The 21,555-nt window shown below is 68.7% G+C and overlaps 1 protein-coding gene across 4 annotated transcripts in view; it reads right to left on the bottom strand.

The window, feature by feature from the left end:
* Nucleotides 1-21,555, bottom strand: part of LOC139240875 (SWI/SNF complex subunit SMARCC2-like) — an 875,893-nt gene that overhangs the window by 717,888 nt on the left and 136,450 nt on the right. The gene's annotated exons all lie outside the window — the stretch shown is intronic.

A 21,555-nucleotide genomic window follows, 5' to 3' on the forward strand; every position in this document is an offset into this window, starting at 1 on the left:
GGAAATCCCAAAGATGTTTTATAAATATATTAAGAGCAAGAGGAGAACTAAAGAAAGGGAGGGGCCTTTAGAGACCATGAGGGTAATCTGTGTGTGGAGGCGGAAGATGTGGGTATGGTTCTTAATGAATACTTTGCGTCTGTTTTCACAAAAGAGAGGGGCAATGCAAACACTGCTATCGAGGAGAAGTGTGAAATATTTGATGAAATAAACATAGTGAGAGAGGAGGTACTAAGGGGTTTAGCAGCTTTGAAAGTGGATAAGTCCCTAGGCCCAGATGAAATGTATCCAAAGCTGTTAAGCGAAGCAAAAGAGGAAATAGCAGAGGCTTTGACCATCATTTTCCAATCCTCTCTGGCTTCAGGTGTGGTGCCAGAGGACTGGAGGATTGCTAATAAGAACATAAGAAATAGGAACAGGAGTAGGCCATACGGCCCCTCGAGCCTGCTCCACCATTCAATAAGATCATGGCTGATCTGATCATGGACTCAGCTCCACTTCCTCACCGGACCTGGATGGGAGCGAGCCGGTGGTGATGGGGGTGCGGCCTATCGGCCCCGATAGGAGCGGGTCGGTGGTGGTGGGGGTGGGGCCTATCGGCCCGGGATGGGAGTGCGTCGGTGGTGATGGGGGTGGGACCTTTCAGCCCGGGATGGGAGCGAGCCGGTGGTGATGGGGGTGGGGCCTATCGGCCCAGGATAGGAGCGGGTCGGTGGTGATAGGGGTGGGGCCATTCGGCCCAGGATTGCAGTGAGTCGGTGGCGATGGGGGTGGAGCCTATCGGGTCGGGATGGGACCGGGCCGGTGGTGATGTGGGTGGGGCCTATCGGCCCAGTAGAGGAGCGGGCCGGTGGTGATGGGGGTGGGGCTTTTCGGCCCGGGATGGGAGCGGGCCGGTGGTGGTGGGGGTGGGGCCTATCGGCCCGGGATGGGAGCGGGTCGGTGATGATGGGGGTGGGGCCTATCGGCCCAGGATGGGAGCGGCCGATGGTGGTAGGGGTGGGACCTTTCCGCCCAGGATTGCAGCGAGCAGGTGGTGGTGGGGGTGGGGCCTATCGGCCCGGGATAGGAGTGGGTCGGTGGTGATGGGGGTTGGGCCTGTCGGACCAGGATGGGAGCGAGCCGGTGGTGATGGGGGGGGGGGGCCTATCGACCCGGGATGGGAGCGGGTCGGTGGTGATGGGGGTGGGACCTATCGGCCCAGGATGGGAGCGGGCCGGTGGTGATGGGGGTGGGGCCTATCGGCCCAGGATGGGAGCGAGCCGGTGGTGATGGGGTTGCGGCCTATCGGCCCGGGTTAGGAGCGGGTCGGTGGTGGTGGGTATGTGGCCTTTCGGCCCAGGATCGGAGCGGGTCGGTGGTGATGGGGGTGGGGCCTATCGGCCCAGGATGGGAGTGTGTCGGTGGTGATGGGGGTGGGACCTTTCGGCTCGGGTTAGGAGCGGGTCGGTGGTGATGGGGGTGGGACCTTTCGGCTCGGGATGGGAGCGAGCCGGTGGTGATGGGGGTGGGGCCTATCGGCCCAGGATAGCAGCGGGTCGGTGGTGATGGGGGTGAGGCCTTTCAGCCCAGGATAGGATCGGGTCGGTGGTGATGGGGGTGGGGCCTTTCGGCCCAGGATCGGAGCGGGCCGGTGGTGGTGGGGGTGGGGCTTTCAGCCCGGGATGGGAGCGGGTCAGTGGTGGTGGGTGTGGGGCCTATCAGCCCAGGATAGGAGCAGGCCGGTGGTGATGGGGGTGGTGCCTATCGGCCCAGGATAGAAGCAGGCCGGTGGTGATGGGGGTGCGGCCTATCTGCCCAGGATAGGAGCGGGAAGGTGGTGATGGGGGTGGGGCCTATTGGCCCAGGATAGGAGCGGGTCGGTGGTGATGGGGGTGGGGCCTATCTGCCCAGGATAGGAGCGGGAAGGAGGTGATGGGGGTGGGGCCTATTGGCCCAGGATAGGAGCGGGACGGTGGTGATGGGGGTGGGGCCTATCAGCCCAGGATAGGAGCGAGCCGGTGGTGATGGGGTTGGGACCTATCGGCCCAGGATGGGAGCGGGCCGGTGGTGATGGGGGTGGGGCCTATCGGCCCAGGATGGGAGCGAGCCGGTGGTGATGGGGTTGCGGCCTATCGGCCCGGGTTAGGAGCGGGTCGGTGGTGGTGGGTATGTGGCCTTTCGGCCCAGGATCGGAGCGGGTCGGTGGTGATGGGGGTGGGGCCTATCGGCCCAGGATGGGAGTGTGTCGGTGGTGATGGGGGTGGGACCTTTCGGCTCGGGTTAGGAGCGGGTCGGTGGTGATGGGGGTGGGACCTTTCGGCTCGGGATGGGAGCGAGCCGGTGGTGATGGGGGTGGGGCCTATCGGCCCAGGATAGCAGCGGGTCGGTGGTGATGGGGGTGAGGCCTTTCAGCCCAGGATAGGATCGGGTCGGTGGTGATGGGGGTGGGGCCTTTCGGCCCAGGATCGGAGCGGGCCGGTGGTGGTGGGGGTGGGGCTTTCAGCCCGGGATGGGAGCGGGTCAGTGGTGGTGGGTGTGGGGCCTATCAGCCCAGGATAGGAGCAGGCCGGTGGTGATGGGGGTGGTGCCTATCGGCCCAGGATAGAAGCAGGCCGGTGGTGATGGGGGTGCGGCCTATCTGCCCAGGATAGGAGCGGGAAGGTGGTGATGGGGGTGGGGCCTATTGGCCCAGGATAGGAGCGGGTCGGTGGTGATGGGGGTGGGGCCTATCTGCCCAGGATAGGAGCGGGAAGGAGGTGATGGGGGTGGGGCCTATTGGCCCAGGATAGGAGCGGGACGGTGGTGATGGGGGTGGGGCCTATCAGCCCAGGATAGGAGCGAGCCGGTGGTGATGGGGTTGGGACCTATCGGCCCAGGATGGGAGCGGGCCGCTGGTGATGGGGGTGGGGCCTATCGGCCCAGGATGGGAGCGAGCCGGTGGTGATGGGGGTGCGGCCTATCGGCCCAGGATAGGAGCGGGAGGGTGGTGATGGGGGTGGGGCCTATCGGCCCAGGATAGGAGCTGGTCTGTGGTGATGGGGGTGGGGCCTATCAGCCCAGGATAGGAGCGAGCCGGTGGTGATGGGGGTGGGACCTTTCGGCCCGGGATGGGAGCGGGTCGGTGGTGAATGGGGGTGGCCTATCGGCCCAAGATAGGAACAGGTCGGTGGTGATGGGGGTGGTGCCTATCGGCCCAGGATAGGAGCGGGTCGGTGGTTATGGGGGTGGGGCCTATCGGCCCAGGATGGGAGTGAGCCGGTGGTGGTGGGGGTGGGGCCTTTCGGCCCAGGATAGGAGCGGGTCGGTGGTGGTTGGGCTGGGGTCTATCGGCCCAGGATAGGAGCGGGTCGGTGGTGGTGGGGCCTTTCGGCCCGGGATGGGAACGGGTCGGTGGTGAATGGGGGTGGCCTATCGGCCCAAGATAGGAACAGGTCGGTGGTGATGGGGGTGGGGCCTATCGGCCCAGGATAGGAGCGGGTCGGTGGTGATGGGGGTGGGGCCTATCGGCCCAGGATGGGAGCGAGCCGGTGGTGGTGGGGGTGGGGCCTTTCGGCCCGGGATAGGAGCGAGCCGGTGATGATGGGGGTGGGGCCTATCGGCCCAGGATAGGAGCGGGTCGGTGGTGATGGGGGTGGGGTCTATCGGCCCAGGATAGGAGCGGGTCGGTGGTGATGGGGGTGGGGCCTTTCGGCCCAGGATAGGAGCGGGTCGGTGGTGATGGGGGTGGGGCCTATCGGCCCAGGATAGGAGCGGGTCGGTGGTGATGAGGGCGGGGCCTATTGGCCCAGGATAGGAGCGGGCCGGTGGTGATGGGGGTTGGAGTCTATCGGCCCGGGATGGGAGCGGGTCGGTGGTGATGGGCTGGGGCCTATCGGCCCAGGATAGGAGCGGGTCAGTGGTGATGGAGGTGGGTCCTATCGACCCAGGATAGGAGCGGGTCGGTGGTGATGGGGGCGGGGCTTATCGGCCCAGGATAGGAGCGGGTCGGTGGTGATGGGGGTGGGGCCTATCGGCCCAGGATAGGAGCGGGTCGGTGGTGATGGGGGTGGGGCCTATCGGCCCAGGATAGGAGCGGGTCGGTGGTGATGGGGGTCGGGCCTATTGGCCCAGGATAGGAGCGGGCCGGTGGTGATGGGGGTTGGACCTTTCGGCCCAGGATAGGAGCAGGCCGGTGGTGATGGGGGCGGGGTCTATCGGCCCGGGATGGGAGTGGGTCGGTGGTGATGGGCTGGGGCCTATCGGCCCAGGATAAGAGCGGGTCGGTGGTGATGGAGGTGGGTCCTATCGGCCCATGATAGGAGCGGGTCGGTGGTGGTGGGGGTGGGACCTTTCGGCCCAGGATTGCAGCGAGCCGGTGGTGGTGGGGGTGGGGCCTATCGGCCCGGGATAGGAGTGGTTCGGTTGTGGTGGGAGTGGCCTATCGGCCCAGGATTGCAGCGAGCCGGTGGTGATGGGGATTGGGCCTATCGGCCCGGGATGGGAGCGGGTCGGTGGTGATGGGGGTGGGGACTATCGGCCCGGGATGGGAGCGGGTCGGTGATGATGGGGGTGGGACCTTTCGGCCCAGGATAGGAGCAGGCCGGTGGTGGTGGAGCCTTTCAGCCCGGGATAGGAGCGGGTCAGTGGCGATGGGGGTGGGACCTTTCGGCCCGGGATGGGCGCGAGCCGGTGGTGATTGGGGTGGGGCCTATCGGCCCAGGATAGGAGCGGGTCGGTGATGATGGGGGTGGGACCTTTCGGCCCGGGATGGGAGCGGGACGGTGGTGGTGGGTGTGGGGCCTAGCGGCCCAGGATAGCAGCGGGTCGGTGGTGGTGGGGGTGGGACCTTTCGGCCCGGGATGGGAGCGGGACGGTGGTGGTGGGTGTGGGGCCTATCGGCCCAGGATAGCAGCGGGTCGGTGGTGGTGGGGGTGGGGCCTGTCGGCCCAGGATAGGAGCGGGTCGGTGGTGGTGGGGCCTTTCGGCCCGGGATGAGAGCGGGTCGGTGGTGGTGGGGGTGGGGTCTATCGGCCCGGGATGGGAGCGAGCCGTTGGTGATGGGGGTGCGGCCTATCGGCCCGGGATAGGAGCGGGTCGGTGGTGATGGGGGTGGGACCTTTCGGCCCAGAATGGGAGCGGGTCGGTGGTGGTGGGTGTGGGGCCTATCGGCCCAGGAGAGGAGCGGGTCGGTGGTGGGTGTGGGGCCTATCGGCTCAGGATGGGAGCGGGTCGGTGGTGATGGGGGTGGGACCTTTCGGCCCGGGATGAGAGCGGGTCGGTGGTGGTGGGTGTGGGGCCTATCAGTCCAGGATAGGAGCAGGTCGGTGGTGGTGGGGGTGGGATCTATCGGCCCAGGATAGGAGTGAGCCGGTGGTGATGGGGGTGGGGCCTATCGGCCCAGGATGGGAGTGTGTCGGTGGTGATGGGGGTGGGACCTTTTGGCACGGGATGGGAGCGAGCCGGTGGTGTTGGGGGTGGGGCCTTTTGGCACGGGATGGGAGCGAGCCGGTGGTGATGGGGGTGGGGCCTATCGGCCCAGGATGGGAGCGAGCCGGTGGTGATGGGGTTGCGGCCTATCGGCCCGGGTTAGGAGCGGGTCGGTGGTGGTGGTGGTGGGGACTTTCGGCCCAGGATAGGAGCGGGTCAGTGGTGATGGGGGTGAGGCCTTTCAGCCCAGGATAGGAGCGGGCCGGTGGTGGTGGGGGTGGGGCTTTCAGCCCGGGATGGGAGCGGGTTGGTGGTGATGGGGGTGGGGCCTTTCGGCCCAGGATCGGAGCGGGTCGGTGGTGATGGGGGTGGGGCCTTTCGGCCCAGGATAGGAGCGGGCCGGTGGTGGTGGGGGGTGGGGGTGAGGCTTTCAGCTCAGGATGGGAGCGGGTCGGTGGTGATGGTGGTGGGACCTTTCGGCCCGGGATGGCAGCGAGCCGGTGGTGATGGGGGTGCGGCCTATCGGCCCGGGATAGGAGCGGGTCGGTGGTGATGGGGGTGGGACCTTTCTGCCACGGATGGGAGCGGGTCAGTGGTGGTGGGTGTGGGGTCTATCGGCCCAGGATAGGAGCGGGCAGGAGGTGATGGGTTTGGGGACTATCGGCCCAGGATAGGAGCAGGTCGGTGGTGATGGGGGTGGGGCCTATCGACCCAGGATAGGAGCGGGTCGGTGGTGATGGGGGCGGGGCCTATCGGCCCAGGATAGGAGCGGGTCGGTGGTGATGGGGGCGGGGCCTATCGGCCCAGGATAGGAGTGGGTCGGTGGTGATGAGGGTGGGGCCTATCGGCCCAGGATAGGAGCGGGTCGGTGGTGATGGGGGTGGGATCTATCGGCCCAGGATAGGAGTGAGCCGGTGGTGATGGGGGTGGGGCCTATCGGCCCAGGATGGGAGTGTGTCGGTGGTGATGGGGGTGGGACCTTTTGGCACGGGATGGGAGCGAGCCGGTGGTGTTGGGGGTGGGGCCTTTTGGCACGGGATGGGAGCGAGCCGGTGGTGATGGGGGTGGGGCCTATCGGCCCAGGATGGGAGCGAGCCGGTGGTGATGGGGTTGCGGCCTATCGGCCCGGGTTAGGAGCGGGTCGGTGGTGGTGGTGGTGGTGACTTTCGGCCCAGGATAGGAGCGGGTCAGTGGTGATGGGGGTGAGGCCTTTCAGCCCAGGATAGGAGCGGGCCGGTGGTGGTGGGGGTGGGGCTTTCAGCCCGGGATGGGAGCGGGTTGGTGGTGATGGGGGTGGGGCCTTTCGGCCCAGGATCGGAGCGGGTCGGTGGTGATGGGGGTGGGGCCTTTCGGCCCAGGATAGGAGCGGGCCGGTGGTGGTGGGGGGTGGGGGTGAGGCTTTCAGCTCAGGATGGGAGCGGGTCGGTGGTGATGGTGGTGGGACCTTTCGGCCCGGGATGGCAGCGAGCCGGTGGTGATGGGGGTGCGGCCTATCGGCCCGGGATAGGAGCGGGTCGGTGGTGATGGGGGTGGGACCTTTCTGCCACGGATGGGAGCGGGTCAGTGGTGGTGGGTGTGGGGTCTATCGGCCCAGGATAGGAGCGGGCAGGAGCTGATGGGTTTGGGGACTATCGGCCCAGGATAGGAGCAGGTCGGTGGTGATGGGGGTGGGGCCTATCGACCCAGGATAGGAGCGGGTCGGTGGTGATGGGGGCGGGGCCTATCGGCCCAGGATAGGAGCGGGTCGGTGGTGATGGGGGCGGGGCCTATCGGCCCAGGATAGGAGTGGGTCGGTGGTGATGAGGGTGGGGCCTATCGGCCCAGGATAGGAGCGGGTCGGTGGTGATGGGGGTGGGGCCTATTGGCCCAGGATAGGAGCGGGCCGGTGGTGATGGGGGTTGGACCTTTCGGCCCAGGATAGGAGCAGGCCGGTGGTGATGGGGGTGGGGTCTATCGGCCCGGGATGGGAGCGGGTCGGTGGTGATGGGCTGGGGCCTATCGGCCCAGGATAGGAGCGGGTCAGTGGTGATGGAGGTGGGTCCTATCGGCCCAGGATAGGAGCGGGTCGGTGGTGGTGGGGGTGGGACCTTTCGGCCCAGGATTGCAGCGAGCCGGTGGTGGTGGGGATTGGGCCTATCGGCCCGGGATGGGAGCGGGTCGGTGGTGAATGGGGGTGGCCTATCGGCCCAAGATAGGAACAGGTCGGTGGTGATGGGGGTGGTGCCTATCGGCCCAGGATAGGAGCGGGTCGGTGGTTATGGGGGTGGGGCCTATCGGCCCAGGATGGGAGTGAGCCGGTGGTGGTGGGGGTGGGGCCTTTCGGCCCAGGATAGGAGCGGGTCGGTGGTGGTTGGGCTGGGGTCTATCGGCCCAGGATAGGAGCGGGTCGGTGGTGGTGGGGCCTTTCGGCCCGGGATGGGAACGGGTCGGTGGTGAATGGGGGTGGCCTATCGGCCCAAGATAGGAACAGGTCGGTGGTGATGGGGGTGGGGCCTATCGGCCCAGGATAGGAGCGGGTCGGTGGTGATGGGGGTGGGGCCTATCGGCCCAGGATGGGAGCGAGCCGGTGGTGGTGGGGGTGGGGCCTTTCGGCCCGGGATAGGAGCGAGCCGGTGATGATGGGGGTGGGGCCTATCGGCCCAGGATAGGAGCGGGTCGGTGGTGATGGGGGTGGGGTCTATCGGCCCAGGATAGGAGCGGGTCGGTGGTGATGGGGGTGGGGCCTTTCGGCCCAGGATAGGAGCGGGTCGGTGGTGATGGGGGTGGGGCCTATCGGCCCAGGATAGGAGCGGGCCGGTGGTGATGGGGGTTGGACCTTTCGGCCCAGGATAGGAGCAGGCCGGTGGTGATGGGGGTGGAGTCTATCGGCCCGGGATGGGAGCGGGTCAGTGGTGATGGAGGTGGGTCCTATCGACCCAGGATAGGAGCGGGTCGGTGGTGGTGGGGGTGGGACCTTTCGGCCCAGGATTGCAGCGAGCCGGTGGTGGTGGGGGTGGGGCCTATCGGCCCGGGATAGGAGTGGTTCGGTTGTGGTGGGAGTGGCCTATCGGCCCAGGATTGCAGCGAGCCGGTGGTGATGGGGATTGGGCCTATCGGCCCGGGATGGGAGCGGGTCGGTGGTGATGGGGGTGGGGCCTATCGGCCCGGGATGGGAGCGGGTCGGTGATGATGGGGGTGGGACCTTTCGGCCCAGGATAGGAGCAGGCCGGTGGTGGTGGAGCCTTTCAGCCCGGGATAGGAGCGGGTCAGTGGCGATGGGGGTGGGACCTTTCGGCCCGGGATGGGCGCGAGCCGGTGGTGATTGGGGTGGGGCCTATCGGCCCAGGATAGGAGCGGGTCGGTGATGATGGGGGTGGGACCTTTCGGCCCGGGATGGGAGCGGGACGGTGGTGGTGGGTGTGGGGCCTAGCGGCCCAGGATAGCAGCGGGTCGGTGGTGGTGGGGGTGGGACCTTTCGGCCCGGGATGGGAGCGGGACGGTGGTGGTGGGTGTGGGGCCTATCGGCCCAGGATAGCAGCGGGTCGGTGGTGGTGGGGGTGGGGCCTGTCGGCCCAGGATAGGAGCGGGTCGGTGGTGGTGGGGCCTTTCGGCCCGGGATGAGAGCGGGTCGGTGGTGGTGGGGGTGGGGTCTATCGGCCCGGGATGGGAGCGAGCCGTTGGTGATGGGGGTGCGGCCTATCGGCCCGGGATAGGAGCGGGTCGGTGGTGATGGGGGTGGGACCTTTCGGCCCAGAATGGGAGCGGGTCGGTGGTGGTGGGTGTGGGGCCTATCGGCCCAGGAGAGGAGCGGGTCGGTGGTGGGTGTGGGGCCTATCGGCCCAGGATGGGAGCGGGTCGGTGGTGATGGGGGTGGGACCTTTCGGCCCGGGATGAGAGCGGGTCGGTGGTGGTGGGTGTGGGGCCTATCAGTCCAGGATAGGAGCAGGTCGGTGGTGGTGGGGGTGGGATCTATCGGCCCAGGATAGGAGTGAGCCGGTGGTGATGGGGGTGGGGCCTATCGGCCCAGGATGGGAGTGTGTCGGTGGTGATGGGGGTGGGACCTTTTGGCACGGGATGGGAGCGAGCCGGTGGTGTTGGGGGTGGGGCCTTTTGGCACGGGATGGGAGCGAGCCGGTGGTGATGGGGGTGGGGCCTATCGGCCCAGGATGGGAGCGAGCCGGTGGTGATGGGGTTGCGGCCTATCGGCCCGGGTTAGGAGCGGGTCGGTGGTGGTGGTGGTGGGGACTTTCGGCCCAGGATAGGAGCGGGTCAGTGGTGATGGGGGTGAGGCCTTTCAGCCCAGGATAGGAGCGGGCCGGTGGTGGTGGGGGTGGGGCTTTCAGCCCGGGATGGGAGCGGGTTGGTGGTGATGGGGGTGGGGCCTTTCGGCCCAGGATCGGAGCGGGTCGGTGGTGATGGGGGTGGGGCCTTTCGGCCCAGGATAGGAGCGGGCCGGTGGTGGTGGGGGGTGGGGGTGAGGCTTTCAGCTCAGGATGGGAGCGGGTCGGTGGTGATGGTGGTGGGACCTTTCGGCCCGGGATGGCAGCGAGCCGGTGGTGATGGGGGTGCGGCCTATCGGCCCGGGATAGGAGCGGGTCGGTGGTGATGGGGGTGGGACCTTTCTGCCACGGATGGGAGCGGGTCAGTGGTGGTGGGTGTGGGGTCTATCGGCCCAGGATAGGAGCGGGCAGGAGGTGATGGGTTTGGGGACTATCGGCCCAGGATAGGAGCAGGTCGGTGGTGATGGGGGTGGGGCCTATCGACCCAGGATAGGAGCGGGTCGGTGGTGATGGGGGCGGGGCCTATCGGCCCAGGATAGGAGCGGGTCGGTGGTGATGGGGGCGGGGCCTATCGGCCCAGGATAGGAGTGGGTCGGTGGTGATGAGGGTGGGGCCTATCGGCCCAGGATAGGAGCGGGTCGGTGGTGATGGGGGTGGGGCCTATTGGCCCAGGATAGGAGCGGGCCGGTGGTGATGGGGGTTGGACCTTTCGGCCCAGGATAGGAGCAGGCCGGTGGTGATGGGGGTGGGGTCTATCGGCCCGGGATGGGAGCGGGTCGGTGGTGATGGGCTGGGGCCTATCGGCCCAGGATAGGAGCGGGTCAGTGGTGATGGAGGTGGGTCCTATCGGCCCAGGATAGGAGCGGGTCGGTGGTGGTGGGGGTGGGACCTTTCGGCCCAGGATTGCAGCGAGCCGGTGGTGGTGGGGATTGGGCCTATCGGCCCGGGATGGGAGCGGGTCGGTGGTGATGGGGGTGGGGCCTATCGGCCCGGGATGGGAGCGGGTCGGTGATGATGGGGGTGGGACCTTTCGGCCCAGGATAGGAGCGGGCCGGTGGTGGTGGAGCCTTTCAGCCCGGGATAGGAGCGGGTCAGTGGCGATGGGGGTGGGACCTATCGGCCCAGAATGGGAGCGGGTCGGTGGTGGTGGGTGTGCGGCCTATCGGCCCAGGATAGGAGCGGGTCGGTGATGATGGGAGCGGGACGGTGGTGGTGGGTGTGGGGCCTATCGGCCCAGGATAGCAGCGGGTCGGTGGTGGTGGGGGTGGGACCTTTCGGCCCGGGATGGGAGCGGGACGGTGGTGGTGGGTGTGGGGCCTATCGGCCCAGGATAGCAGCGGGTCGGTGGTGGTGGGGCTGTGGCCTGTCGGCCCGGGATGGGAGCGGGTCGGTGGTGGTGGGGGTGGGGCCTCTCGGCCCGGGATGGGAGCGGGTCGATGGTGATGGTGGTGGGGCCTTTCGGCCCAGGATTGCAGCGAGCCGGTGGTGGTGGGGGTGGGGTCTATCGGCCCGGGATGGGAGCGAGCCGTTGGTGATGGGGGTGCGGCCTATCGGCCCGGGATAGTAGCGGGTCGGTGGTGATGGGGGTGGGACCTATCGGCCCAGAATGGGAGCGGGTCGGTGGTGGTGGGTGTGGGGCCTATCGGCCCAGGATAGGAGCGGGTCGGTGATGGGAGTGGGGCCTATCGGCCCAGGATGGGAGCGGGTCGGTGGTGGTGGGGGTGGGACCTTTCGGCCCAGGATGGGAGCGGGTCGGTGGTGGTGGGTGTGGGGCCTATCGGCCCAGGATAGGAGCAGGTCGGTGGTGATGGGGGTGGCCTATCGGCCCGGGATGGGAGCGGGTCGGTGGTGGTGGGGGTGTGATCTATCGGCCCAGGATAGGAGCGAGCCGGTGGTGATGGGGGTGGGGCCTATCGGCCCAGGATGGGAGTGTGTCGGTGGTGATGGGGGTGGGACCTTTCGGCCCAGGATTGCAGCGAGCTGGTGCTGATGGGGGTGGGACCTTTTGGCACGGGATGGGAGCGAGCCGGTGGTGATGGGGGTGGGGCCTATCGGCCCAGGATGGGAGCGAGCCGGTGGTGATGGGGTTGCGGCCTATCGGCCCGGGTTAGGAGCGGGTCGGTGGTGGTGGTGGTGGGGACTTTCGGCCCAGGATAGGAGCCGGTCGGTGGTGATGGGGGCGGGGCCTATTGGCCCAGGATAGGAGCGGGCCGGTGGTGATGGGGGTTGGACCTTTCGGCCCAGGACAGGAGCAGGCCGGTGGTGATGGGGGTGGAGTCTATCGGCCCGGGACGGGAGCGGGTCGGTGGTGATGGGCTGGGGCCTATCGGCCCAGGATAGGAGCGGGTCAGTGGTGATGGAGGCGGGGCCTATCGGCCCAGGATAGGAGTGGGTCGGTTGTGGTGGGAGTGGCCTATCGGCCCAGGATTGCAGCGAGCCGGTGGTGATGGGGATTGGGCCTATCGGCCCGGGATGGGAGCGGGTCGGTGGTGATGGGGGTGGGGCCTATCGGCCCAGGATAGGAGCGGGTCGGTGGTGATGGGGGTGGGGCCTATCGGCCCGGGATGGGAGCGGGTCGGTGATGATGGGGGTGGGACCTTTCGGCCCAGGATAGGAGCGGGCCGGTGGTGGTGGAGCCTTTCAGCCCGGGATAGGAGCGGGTCAGTGGCGATGGGGGTGGGACCTTTCGGCCCGGGATGGGCGCGAGCCGGTGGTGATTGGGGTGGGGCCTATCGGCCCAGGATAGGAGCGGGTCGGTGATGATGGGGGTGGGACCTTTCGGCCCGGGATGGGAGCGGGACGGTGGTGGTGGGTGTGGGGCCTATCGGCCCAGGATAGCAGCGGGTCGGTGGTGGTGGGGGTGGGACCTTTCGGCCCGGGATGGGAGCGGGACGGTGGTGGTGGGTGTGGGGCCTATCGGCCCAGGATAGCAGCGGGTCGGTGGTGGTGGGGCTGGGGCCTGTCGGCCCAGGATAGGAGCGGGTGGGTGGTGGTGGGGCCTTTCGGCCCGGGATGGGAGCGGGTCGGTGGTGGTGGGTGTGGGGCCTATCGGCCCAGGATAGCAGCGGGTCGGTGGTGGTGGGGCTGGGGCCTGTCGGCCCAGGATAGGAGCGGGTCGGTGGTGGTGGGGCCTTTCGGCCCGGGATGGGAGCGGGTCGGTGGTGATGGTGGTGGGGCCTTTCGGTCCAGGATTGCAGCGAGCCGGTGGTGGTGGGGGTGGGGTCTATCGGCCCGGGATGGAAGCGAGCCGTTGGTGATGGGGGTGCGGCCTATCGGCCCGGGATAGGAGCGGGTCGGTGGTGATGGGGGTGGGACCTTTCGGCCCAGAATGGGAGCGGGTCGGTGGTGGTGGGTGTGGGGCCTATCGGCCCAGGAGAGGAGCGGGTCGGTGGTGGGTGTGGGGCCTATCGGCCCAGGATGGGAGCGGGTCGGTGGTGATGGGGGTGGGACCTTTCGGCCCGGGATGGGAGCAGGTCGGTGGTGATGGGGGTGGCCTATCGGCCCGGGATGGGAGCGGGTCGGTGGTGGTGGGGGTGGGATCTATCGGCCCAGGATAGGAGCGAGCCGGTGGTGATGGGGGTGGGGCCTATCGGCCCAGGATGGGAGTGTGTCGGTGGTGATGGGGGTGGGACCTTTCGGCCCAGGATTGCAGCGAGCCGGTGCTGATGGGGGTGGGACCTTTTGGCACGGGATGGGAGCGAGCCGGTGGTGATGGGGTTGCGGCCTATCGGCCCGGGTTAGGAGCGGGTCGGTGGTGGTGGTGGTGGGGACTTTCGGCCCAGGATAGGAGCGGGTCGGTGGTGATGGGGGTGAGGCCTTTCAACCCAGGATAGGAGCGGGCCGGTGGTGGTGGGGGTGGGGCTTTCAGCCCGGGATGGGAGCGGGTTGGTGGTGATGGGGGTGGGGCCTTTCGGCCCAGGATCGGAGCGGGTCGGTGGTGATGGGGGTGGGGCCTTTCGGCCCAGGATAGGAGCGGGCCGGTGGCGGTGGGGGTTGGGGGTGAGGCTTTCAGCCCGGGATGGGAGCGGGTCGGTGGTGATGGTGGTGGGACCTTTCGGCCCGGGATGGGAGCGAGCCGGTGGTGATGGGGGTGTGGCCTATCGGCCCGGGATAGGAGCGGGTCGGTGGTGATGGGGGTGGGACCTTTCTGCCAGGGATGGGAGCGGGTCGGTGGTGGTGGGTGTGGGGTCTATCGGCCCAGGATAGGAGCGGGCAGGAGGTAATGGGTTTGGGGACTATCGGCCCGGGATAGGAGCAGGTCGGTGGTGATGGGGGTGGGGTCTATTGGCCCAGGATAGGAGCGGGCCGGTGGTGATGGGGGTTGGACCTTTCGGCCCAGGATAGGAGCAGGCCGGTGGTGATGGGGGCGGGGTCTATCGGCCCGGGATGGGAGCGGGTCGGTGGTGAAGGGCTGGGTCCTATCGGCCCAGGATTGCAGCGAGCCGGTGGTGGTGGGGGTGGGGCCTATCGGCCCGGGATAGGAGTGGGTCGGTTTTGGTGGGAGTGGCCTATCGGCCCAGGATTGCAGCGAGCCGGTGGTGATGGGGATTGGGCCTATCGGCCCGGGATGGGAGCGGGTCGGTGGTGATGGGGGTGGGGCCTATCGGCCCGGGATGGGAGCGGGTCAGTGATGATGGGGGTGGGACCTTTCGGCCCAGGATAGGAGCGGGCCGGTGGTGGTGGTGCCTTTCAGCCCAGGATAGGAGCGGGTCAGTGGCGATGGGGGTGGGACCTTTCGGCCCGGGATGGGCGCGAGCCGGTGGTGATTGGGGTGGGGCCTATCGGCCCAGGATAGGAGCGGGTCGGTGATGATGGGGGTGGGACCTTTCGGCCCGGGATGGGAGCGGGACGGTGGTGGTGGGTGTGGGGCCTATCGGCCCAGGATAGCAGCGGGTCGGTGGTGGTGGGGATGGGACCTTTCGGCCCGGGATGGGAGCGGGACGGTGGTGGTGGGTGTGGGGCCTATCGGCCCAGGATAGCAGCGGGTCGGTGGTGGTGGGGCTGGGGCCTGTCGGCCCAGGATAGGAGCGGGTCGGTGGTGGTGGGGCCTTTCGGCCCGGGATGGGAGCGGGTCGGTGGTGGTGGGAGTGGGGCCTTTCGGCCCGGGATGGGAGCGGGTCGGTGGTGATGGTGGTGGGGCCTTTCGGCCCAGGATTGCAGCGAGCCGGTGGTGGTGGGGGTGGGGTCTATCGGCCCGGGATGGGAGCCAGCCGTTGGTGATGGGGGTGCGGCCTATCGGCCCGGGATAGGAGCGGGTCGGTGGTGATGGGGGTGGGACCTATCGGCCCAGAATGGGAGCGGGTCGGTGGTGGTGGGTGTGGGGCCTATCGGCCCAGGATAGGAGCGGGCCGGTGGTGGTGGAGCCTTTCAGCCCGGGATAGGAGCAGGTCAGTGGCGATGGGGGTGGGACCTTTCGGCCCGGGATGGGCGCGAGCCGGTAGTGATTGGGGTGGGGCCTTTCGGCCCAGGATAGGAGCGGGTCGGTGATGATGGGGGTGGGACCTTTCGGCCCGGGATGGGAGCGGGACGGTGGTGGTGGGTGTGGGGCCTATCGGCCCAGGATAGCAGCGGGTCGGTGGTGGTGGGGGTGGGACCTTTCGGCCCGGGATGGGAGCGGGACGGTGGTGGTGGGTGTGGGGCCTATCGGCCCAGGATAGCAGCGGGTCGGTGGTGGTGGGGCTGGGGCCTGTCGGCCCAGGATAGGAGCGGGTCGGTGGTGGTGGGGCCTTTCGGCCCGGGATGGGAGCGGGTCGGTGGTGGTGGGGGTGGGGCCTTTCGGCCCGGGATGGGAGCGGGTCGGTGGTGATGGTGGTGGGGCCTTTCGGCCCAGGATTGCAGCGAGCCGGTGGTGGTGGGGGTGGGGTCTATCGGCCCGGGATGGGAGCCAGCCGTTGGTGATGGGGGTGCGGCCTATCGGCCCTGGATAGGCGCGGGTCGGTGGTGATGGGGGTGGGACCTATCGGCCCAGAATGGGAGCGGGTCGGTGGTGGTGGGTGTGGGGCCTATCGGCCCAGGATAGGAGCGGGTCGGTGATGGGTGTGGGGCTTATCGGCCCAGGATGGGAGCGGGTCGGTGGTGATGGGGGTGGGGCCTATCGGCCCAGAATGGGAGCGGGTCGGTGGTGGTGGGTGTGGGGCCTATCGGCCCAGGATAGGAGCGGGCCGGTGGTGGTGGAGCCTTTCAGCCCGGGATAGGAGCGGGTCAGTGGCGATGGGGGTGGGACCTTTCGGCCCGGGATGGGCGCGAGCCGGTAGTGATTGGGGTGGGACCTTTCGGCTCGGGATGGGAGCGGGACGGTGGTGGTGGGTGTGGGGCATATCGGCCCAGGATAGCAGCGGGTCGGTGGTGGTGGGGGTGGGACCTTTCGGCCCGGGATGGGAGCGGGACGGTGGTGGTGGGTGTGGGGCCTATCGGCCCAGGATAGCAGCGGGTCGGTGGTGGTGGGGCTGGGGCCTGTCGGCCCAGGATAGGAGCGGGTCGGTGGTGGTGGGGCCTTTCGGCCCGGGATGGGAGCGGGTCGGTGGTGGTGGGGGTGGGGCCTTTCGGCCCGGGATGGGAGCGGGTCGGTGGTGATGGTGGTGGGGCCTTTCGGCCCAGGATTGCAGCGAGCCGGTGGTGGTGGGGGTGGGGTCTATCGGCCCGGGATGGGAGCCAGCCGTTGGTGATGGGGGTGGGGCCTATCGGCCCAGGATGGGAGCGAGCCGGTGGTGATGGGGTTGCGGCCTATCGGCCCGGGTTAGGAGCGGGTCGGTGGTGGTGGTGGTGGGGACTTTCGGCCCAGGATCGGAGCAGGTCGGTGGTGATGGGGGCGGGGCCTATTGGCCCAGGATAGGAGCGGGCCGGTGGTGATGGGGGTTGGACCTTTCGGCCCAGGATAGGAGCAGGCCGGTGGTGATGGGCGTGGAGTCTATCGGCCCGGGATGGGAGCGGGTCGGTGGTGATGGGCTGGGGCCTATCGGCCCAGGATAGGAGCGGGTCAGTGGTGATGGAGGTGGGTCCTATCGACCCAGGATAGGAGCGGGTCGGTGGTGGTGGGGGTGGGGCCTATCGGCCCGGGATAGGAGTGGGTCGGTTGTGGTGGGAGTGGCCTATCGGCCCAGGATTGCAGCGAGCCGGTGGTGATGGGGATTGGGCCTATCGGCCCGGGATGGGAGCGGGTCGGTGGTGATGGGGGTGGGGCCTATCGGCCCAGGATAGGAGCGGGTCGGTGGTGATGGGGGTGGGGCCTATCGGCCCGGGATGGGAGCGGGTCGGTGATGATGGGGGTGGGACCTTTCGGCCCAGGATAGGAGCGGGCCGGTGGTGGTGGAGCCTTTCAGCCCGGGATAGGAGCGGGTCAGTGGCGATGGGGGTGGGACCTTTCGGCCCGGGATGGGCGCGAGCCGGTGGTGATTGGGGTGGGGCCTATCGGCCCAGGATAGGAGCGGGTCGGTGATGATGGGGGTGGGACCTTTCGGCCCGGGATGGGAGCGGGACGGTGGTGGTGGGTGTGGGGCCTATCGGCCCAGGATAGCAGCGGGTCGGTGGTGGTGGGGGTGGGGCCTGTCGGCCCAGGATAGGAGCGGGTCGGTGGTGGTGGGGCCTTTCGGCCCGGGATGGGAGCGGGTCGGTGGTGGTGGGGGTGGGGCCTTTCGGCCCGGGATGGGAGCGGGTCGGTGGTGATGGTGGTGGGGCCTTTCGGCCCAGGATTGCAGCGAGCCGGTGGTGGTGGGGGTGGGGTCTATCGGCCCGGGATGGGAGCGAGCCGTTGGTGATGGGGGTGCGGCCTATCGGCCCGGGATAGGAGCGGGTCGGTGGTGATGGGGGTGGGACCTTTCGGCCCAGAATGGGAGCGGGTCGGTGGTGGTGGGGGTGGGATCTGTCGGCCCAGGATAGGAGCGAGCCGGTGGTGATGGGGGTGGGGCCTATCGGCCCAGGATGGGAGTGTGTCGGTGGTGATGGGGGTGGGACCTTTCGGCCCAGGATTGCAGCGAGTCGGTGCTGATGGGGGTGGGACCTTTTGGCACGGGATGGGAGCGAGCCGGTGGTGATGGGGGTGGGGCCTTTTGGCACGGGATGGGAGCGAGCCGGTGGTGATGGGGGTGGGGCCTATCGGCCCAGGATGGGAGCGAGCCGGTGGTGATGGGGTTGCGGCCTATCGGCCCGGGTTAGGAGCGGGTCGGTGGTGGTGGTGGTGGGGACTTTCGGCCCAGGATAGGAGCGGGTCGGTGGTGATGGGGGTGAGGCCTTTCAGCCCAGGATAGGAGCGGGCCGGTGGTGGTGGGGGTGGGGCTTTCAGCCCGGGATGGGAGCGGGTTGGTGGTGATGGGGGTGGGGCCTTTCGGCCCAGGATCGGAGCGGGCCGGTGGTGATGGGGGTGGGGCCTTTCGGCCCAGGATAGGAGCGGGCCGGTGGTGGTGGGGGGTGGGGGTGAGGCTTTCAGCCCGGGATGGGAGCGGGTCGGTGGTGATGGGGGTGCGGCCTATCGGCCCGGGATAGGAGCGGGTCGGTGGTGATGGGGGTGGGACCTTTCTGCCAGGGATGGGAGCGGGTCGGTGGTGGTGGGTGTGGGGTCTATCGGCCCAGGATAGGAGCGGGCAGGAGGTGATGGGTTTGGGAACTATCGGCCCAGGATAGGAGCAGGTCGGTGGTGATGGGGGTGGGGTCTATTGGCCCAGGATAGGAGCGGGTCGGTGGTGATGGGGGTGGGGCCTATCGGCCCAGGATAGGAGCGGGTCGGTGGTGATGGGGGTGGGGTCTATTGGCCCAGGATAGGAGCGGGCCGGTGGTGATGGGGGTTGGACCTTTCGGCCCAGGATAGGAGCAGGCCGGTGGTGATGGGGGCGGGGTCTATCGGCCCGGGATGGGAGCGGGTCGGTGGTGATGGGGGTGGGGCCTATCGGCCCAGGATAGGAGCGGGTCGGTGGTGATGGGGGTGGGGTCTATCGGCCCAGGATAGGAGCGGGTCGGTGGTGATGGGGGTGGGGTCTATTGGCCCAGGATAGGAGCGGGCCGGTGGTGATGGGGGTTGGACCTTTTGGCCCAGGATAGGAGCAGGCCGGTGGTGATGGGGCCGGGGTCTATCGGCCCGGGATGGGAGCGGGTCGGTGGTGATGGGCTGGGGCCTATCGGCCCAGGATAGGAGCGGGTCAGTGGTGATGGAGGTGGGTCCTATCGGCCCAGGATTGCAGCGAGCCGGTGGTGGTGGGGGTGGGGCCTATCGGCCCGGGATAGGAGTGGGTCGGTTTTGGTGGGAGTGGCCTATCGGCCCAGGATTACAGCGAGCCGGTGGTGATGGGGATTGGGCCTATCGGCCCGGGATGGGAGCGGGTCGGTGGTGATGGGGGTGGGGCCTATCGGCCCGGGATGGGAGCGGGTCGGTGATGATGGGGGTGGGACCTTTCGGCCCAGGATAGGAGCGGGCCGGTGGTGGTGGTGCCTTTCAGCCCGGGATAGGAGCGGGTCAGTGGCGATGGGGGTGGGACCTTTCGGCCCGGGATGGGCGCGAGCCGGTGGTGATTGGGGTGGGGCCTATCGGCCCAGGATAGGAGCGGGTCGGTGATGATGGGGGTGGGACCTTTCGGCCCGGGATGGGAGCGGGACGGTGGTGGTGGGTGTGGGGCCTATCGGCCCAGGATAGCAGCGGGTCGGTGGTGGTGGGGGTGGGACCTTTCGGCCCGGGATGGGAGCGGGACGGTGGTGGTGGGTGTGGGGCCTATCGGCCCACGATAGCAGCGGGTCGGTGGTGGTGGGGCTGGGGCCTGTCGGCCCAGGATAGGAGCGGGTCGGTGGTGGTGGGGCCTTTCGGCCCGGGATGGGAGCGGGTCGGTGGTGGTGGGAGTGGGGCCTTTCGGCCCGGGATGGGAGCGGGTCGGTGGTGATGGTGGTGGGGCCTTTCGGCCCAGGATTGCAGCGAGCCGGTGGTGGTGGGGGTGGGGTCTATCGGCCCGGGATGGGAGCCAGCCGTTGGTGATGGGGGTGCGGCCTATCGGCCCGGGACAGGAGCGGGTCGGTGGTGATGGGGGTGGGACCTATCGGCCCAGAATGGGAGCGGGTCGGTGGTGGTGGGTGTGGGGCCTATCGGCCCAGGATAGGAGCGGGCCGGTGGTGGTGGAGCCTTTCAGCCCGGGATAGGAGCAGGTCAGTGGCGATGGGGGTGGGACCTTTCGGCCCGGGATGGGCGCGAGCCGGTAGTGATTGGGGTGGGGCCTTTCGGCCCAGGATAGGAGCGGGTCGGTGATGATGGGGGTGGGACCTTTCGGCCCGGGATGGGAGCGGGACGGTGGTGGTGGGTGTGGGGCCTATCGGCCCAGGATAGCAGCGGGTCGGTGGTGGTGGGGGTGGGACCTTTCGGCCCGGGATGGGAGCGGGACGGTGGTGGTGGGTGTGGGGCCTATCGGCCCAGGATAGCAGCGGGTCAGTGGTGGTGGGGCTGGGGCCTGTCGGCCCAGGATAGGAGCGGGTCGGTGGTGGTGGGGCCTTTCGGCCCGGGATGGGAGCGGGTCGGTGGTGGTGGGGGTGGGGCCTTTCGGCCCGGGATGGGAGCGGGTCGGTGGTGATGGTGGTGGGGCCTTTCGGCCCAGGATTGCAGCGAGCCGGTGGTGGTGGGGGTGGGGTCTATCGGCCCGGGATGGGAGCCAGCCGTTGGTGATGGGGGTGCGGCCTATCGGCCCGGGATAGGCGCGGGTCGGTGGTGATGGGGGTGGGACCTATCGGCCCAGAATGGGAGCGGGTCGGTGGTGGTGGGTGTGGGGCCTATCGGCCCAGGATAGGAGCGGGTCGGTGATGGGTGTGGGGCCTATCGGCCCAGGATGGGAGCGGGTCGGTGGTGATGGGGGTGGGGCCTATCGGCCCAGAATGGGAGCGGGTCGGTGGTGGTGGGTGTGGGGCCTATCGGCCCAGGATAGGAGCGGGCCGGTGGTGGTGGAGCCTTTCAGCCCGGGATAGGAGCGGGTCAGTGGCGATGGGGGTGGGACCTTTCGGCCCGGGATGGGCGCGAGCCGGTAGTGATTGGGGTGGGGCCTTTCGGCCCAGGATAGGAGCGGGTCGGTGATGATGGGGGTGGGACCTTTCGGCCCGGGATGGGAGCGGGACGGTGGTGGTGGGTGTGGGGCCTATCGGCCCAGGATAGCAGCGGGTCGGTGGTGGTGGGGGTGGGACCTTTCGGCCCGGGATGGGAGCGGGACGGTGGTGGTGGGTGTGGGGCCTATCGGCCCAGGATAGCAGCGGGTCGGTGGTGGTGGGGCTGGGGCCTGTCGGCCCAGGATAGGAGCGGGTCGGTGGTGGTGGGGCCTTTCGGCCCGGGATGGGAGCGGGTCGGTGGTGGTGGGGGTGGGGCCTTTCGGCCCGGGATGGGAGCGGGTCGGTGGTGATGGTGGTGGGGCCTTTCGGCCCAGGATTGCAGCGAGCCGGTGGTGGTGGGGGTGGGGTCTATCGGCCCGGGATGGGAGCGAGCCGTTGGTGATGGGGGTGCGGCCTATCGGCCCGGGATAGGAGCGGGTCGGTGGTGATGGGGGTGGGACCTTTCGGCCCAGAATGGGAGCGGGTCGGTGGTGGTGAGTGTGGGGCCTATCGGCCCAGGAGAGGAGCGGGTCGGTGGTGGGTGTGGGGCCTATCGGCCCAGGATGGGAGCGGGTCGGTGGTGATGGGGGTGGGACCTTTCGGCCCGGGATGGGAGCGGGTCGGTGGTGGTGGGTGTGGGGCCTATCAGTCCAGGATAGGAGCAGGTCGGTGGTGATGGGGGTGGGGCCTATCGGCCCGGGATGGGAGCGGGTCGGTGGTGGTGGGGGTGGGATCTGTCGGCCCAGGATAGGAGCGAGCCGGTGGTGATGGGGGTGGGGCCTATCGGCCCAGGATGGGAGTGTGTCGGTGGTGATGGGGGTGGGACCTTTCGGCCCAGGATTGCAGCGAGTCGGTGCAGATGGGGGTG

Source organism: Pristiophorus japonicus, chromosome X, assembly GCF_044704955.1.
Source record: "Pristiophorus japonicus isolate sPriJap1 chromosome X, sPriJap1.hap1, whole genome shotgun sequence".
Lineage (NCBI taxonomy): Eukaryota > Metazoa > Chordata > Chondrichthyes > Pristiophoridae > Pristiophorus > Pristiophorus japonicus.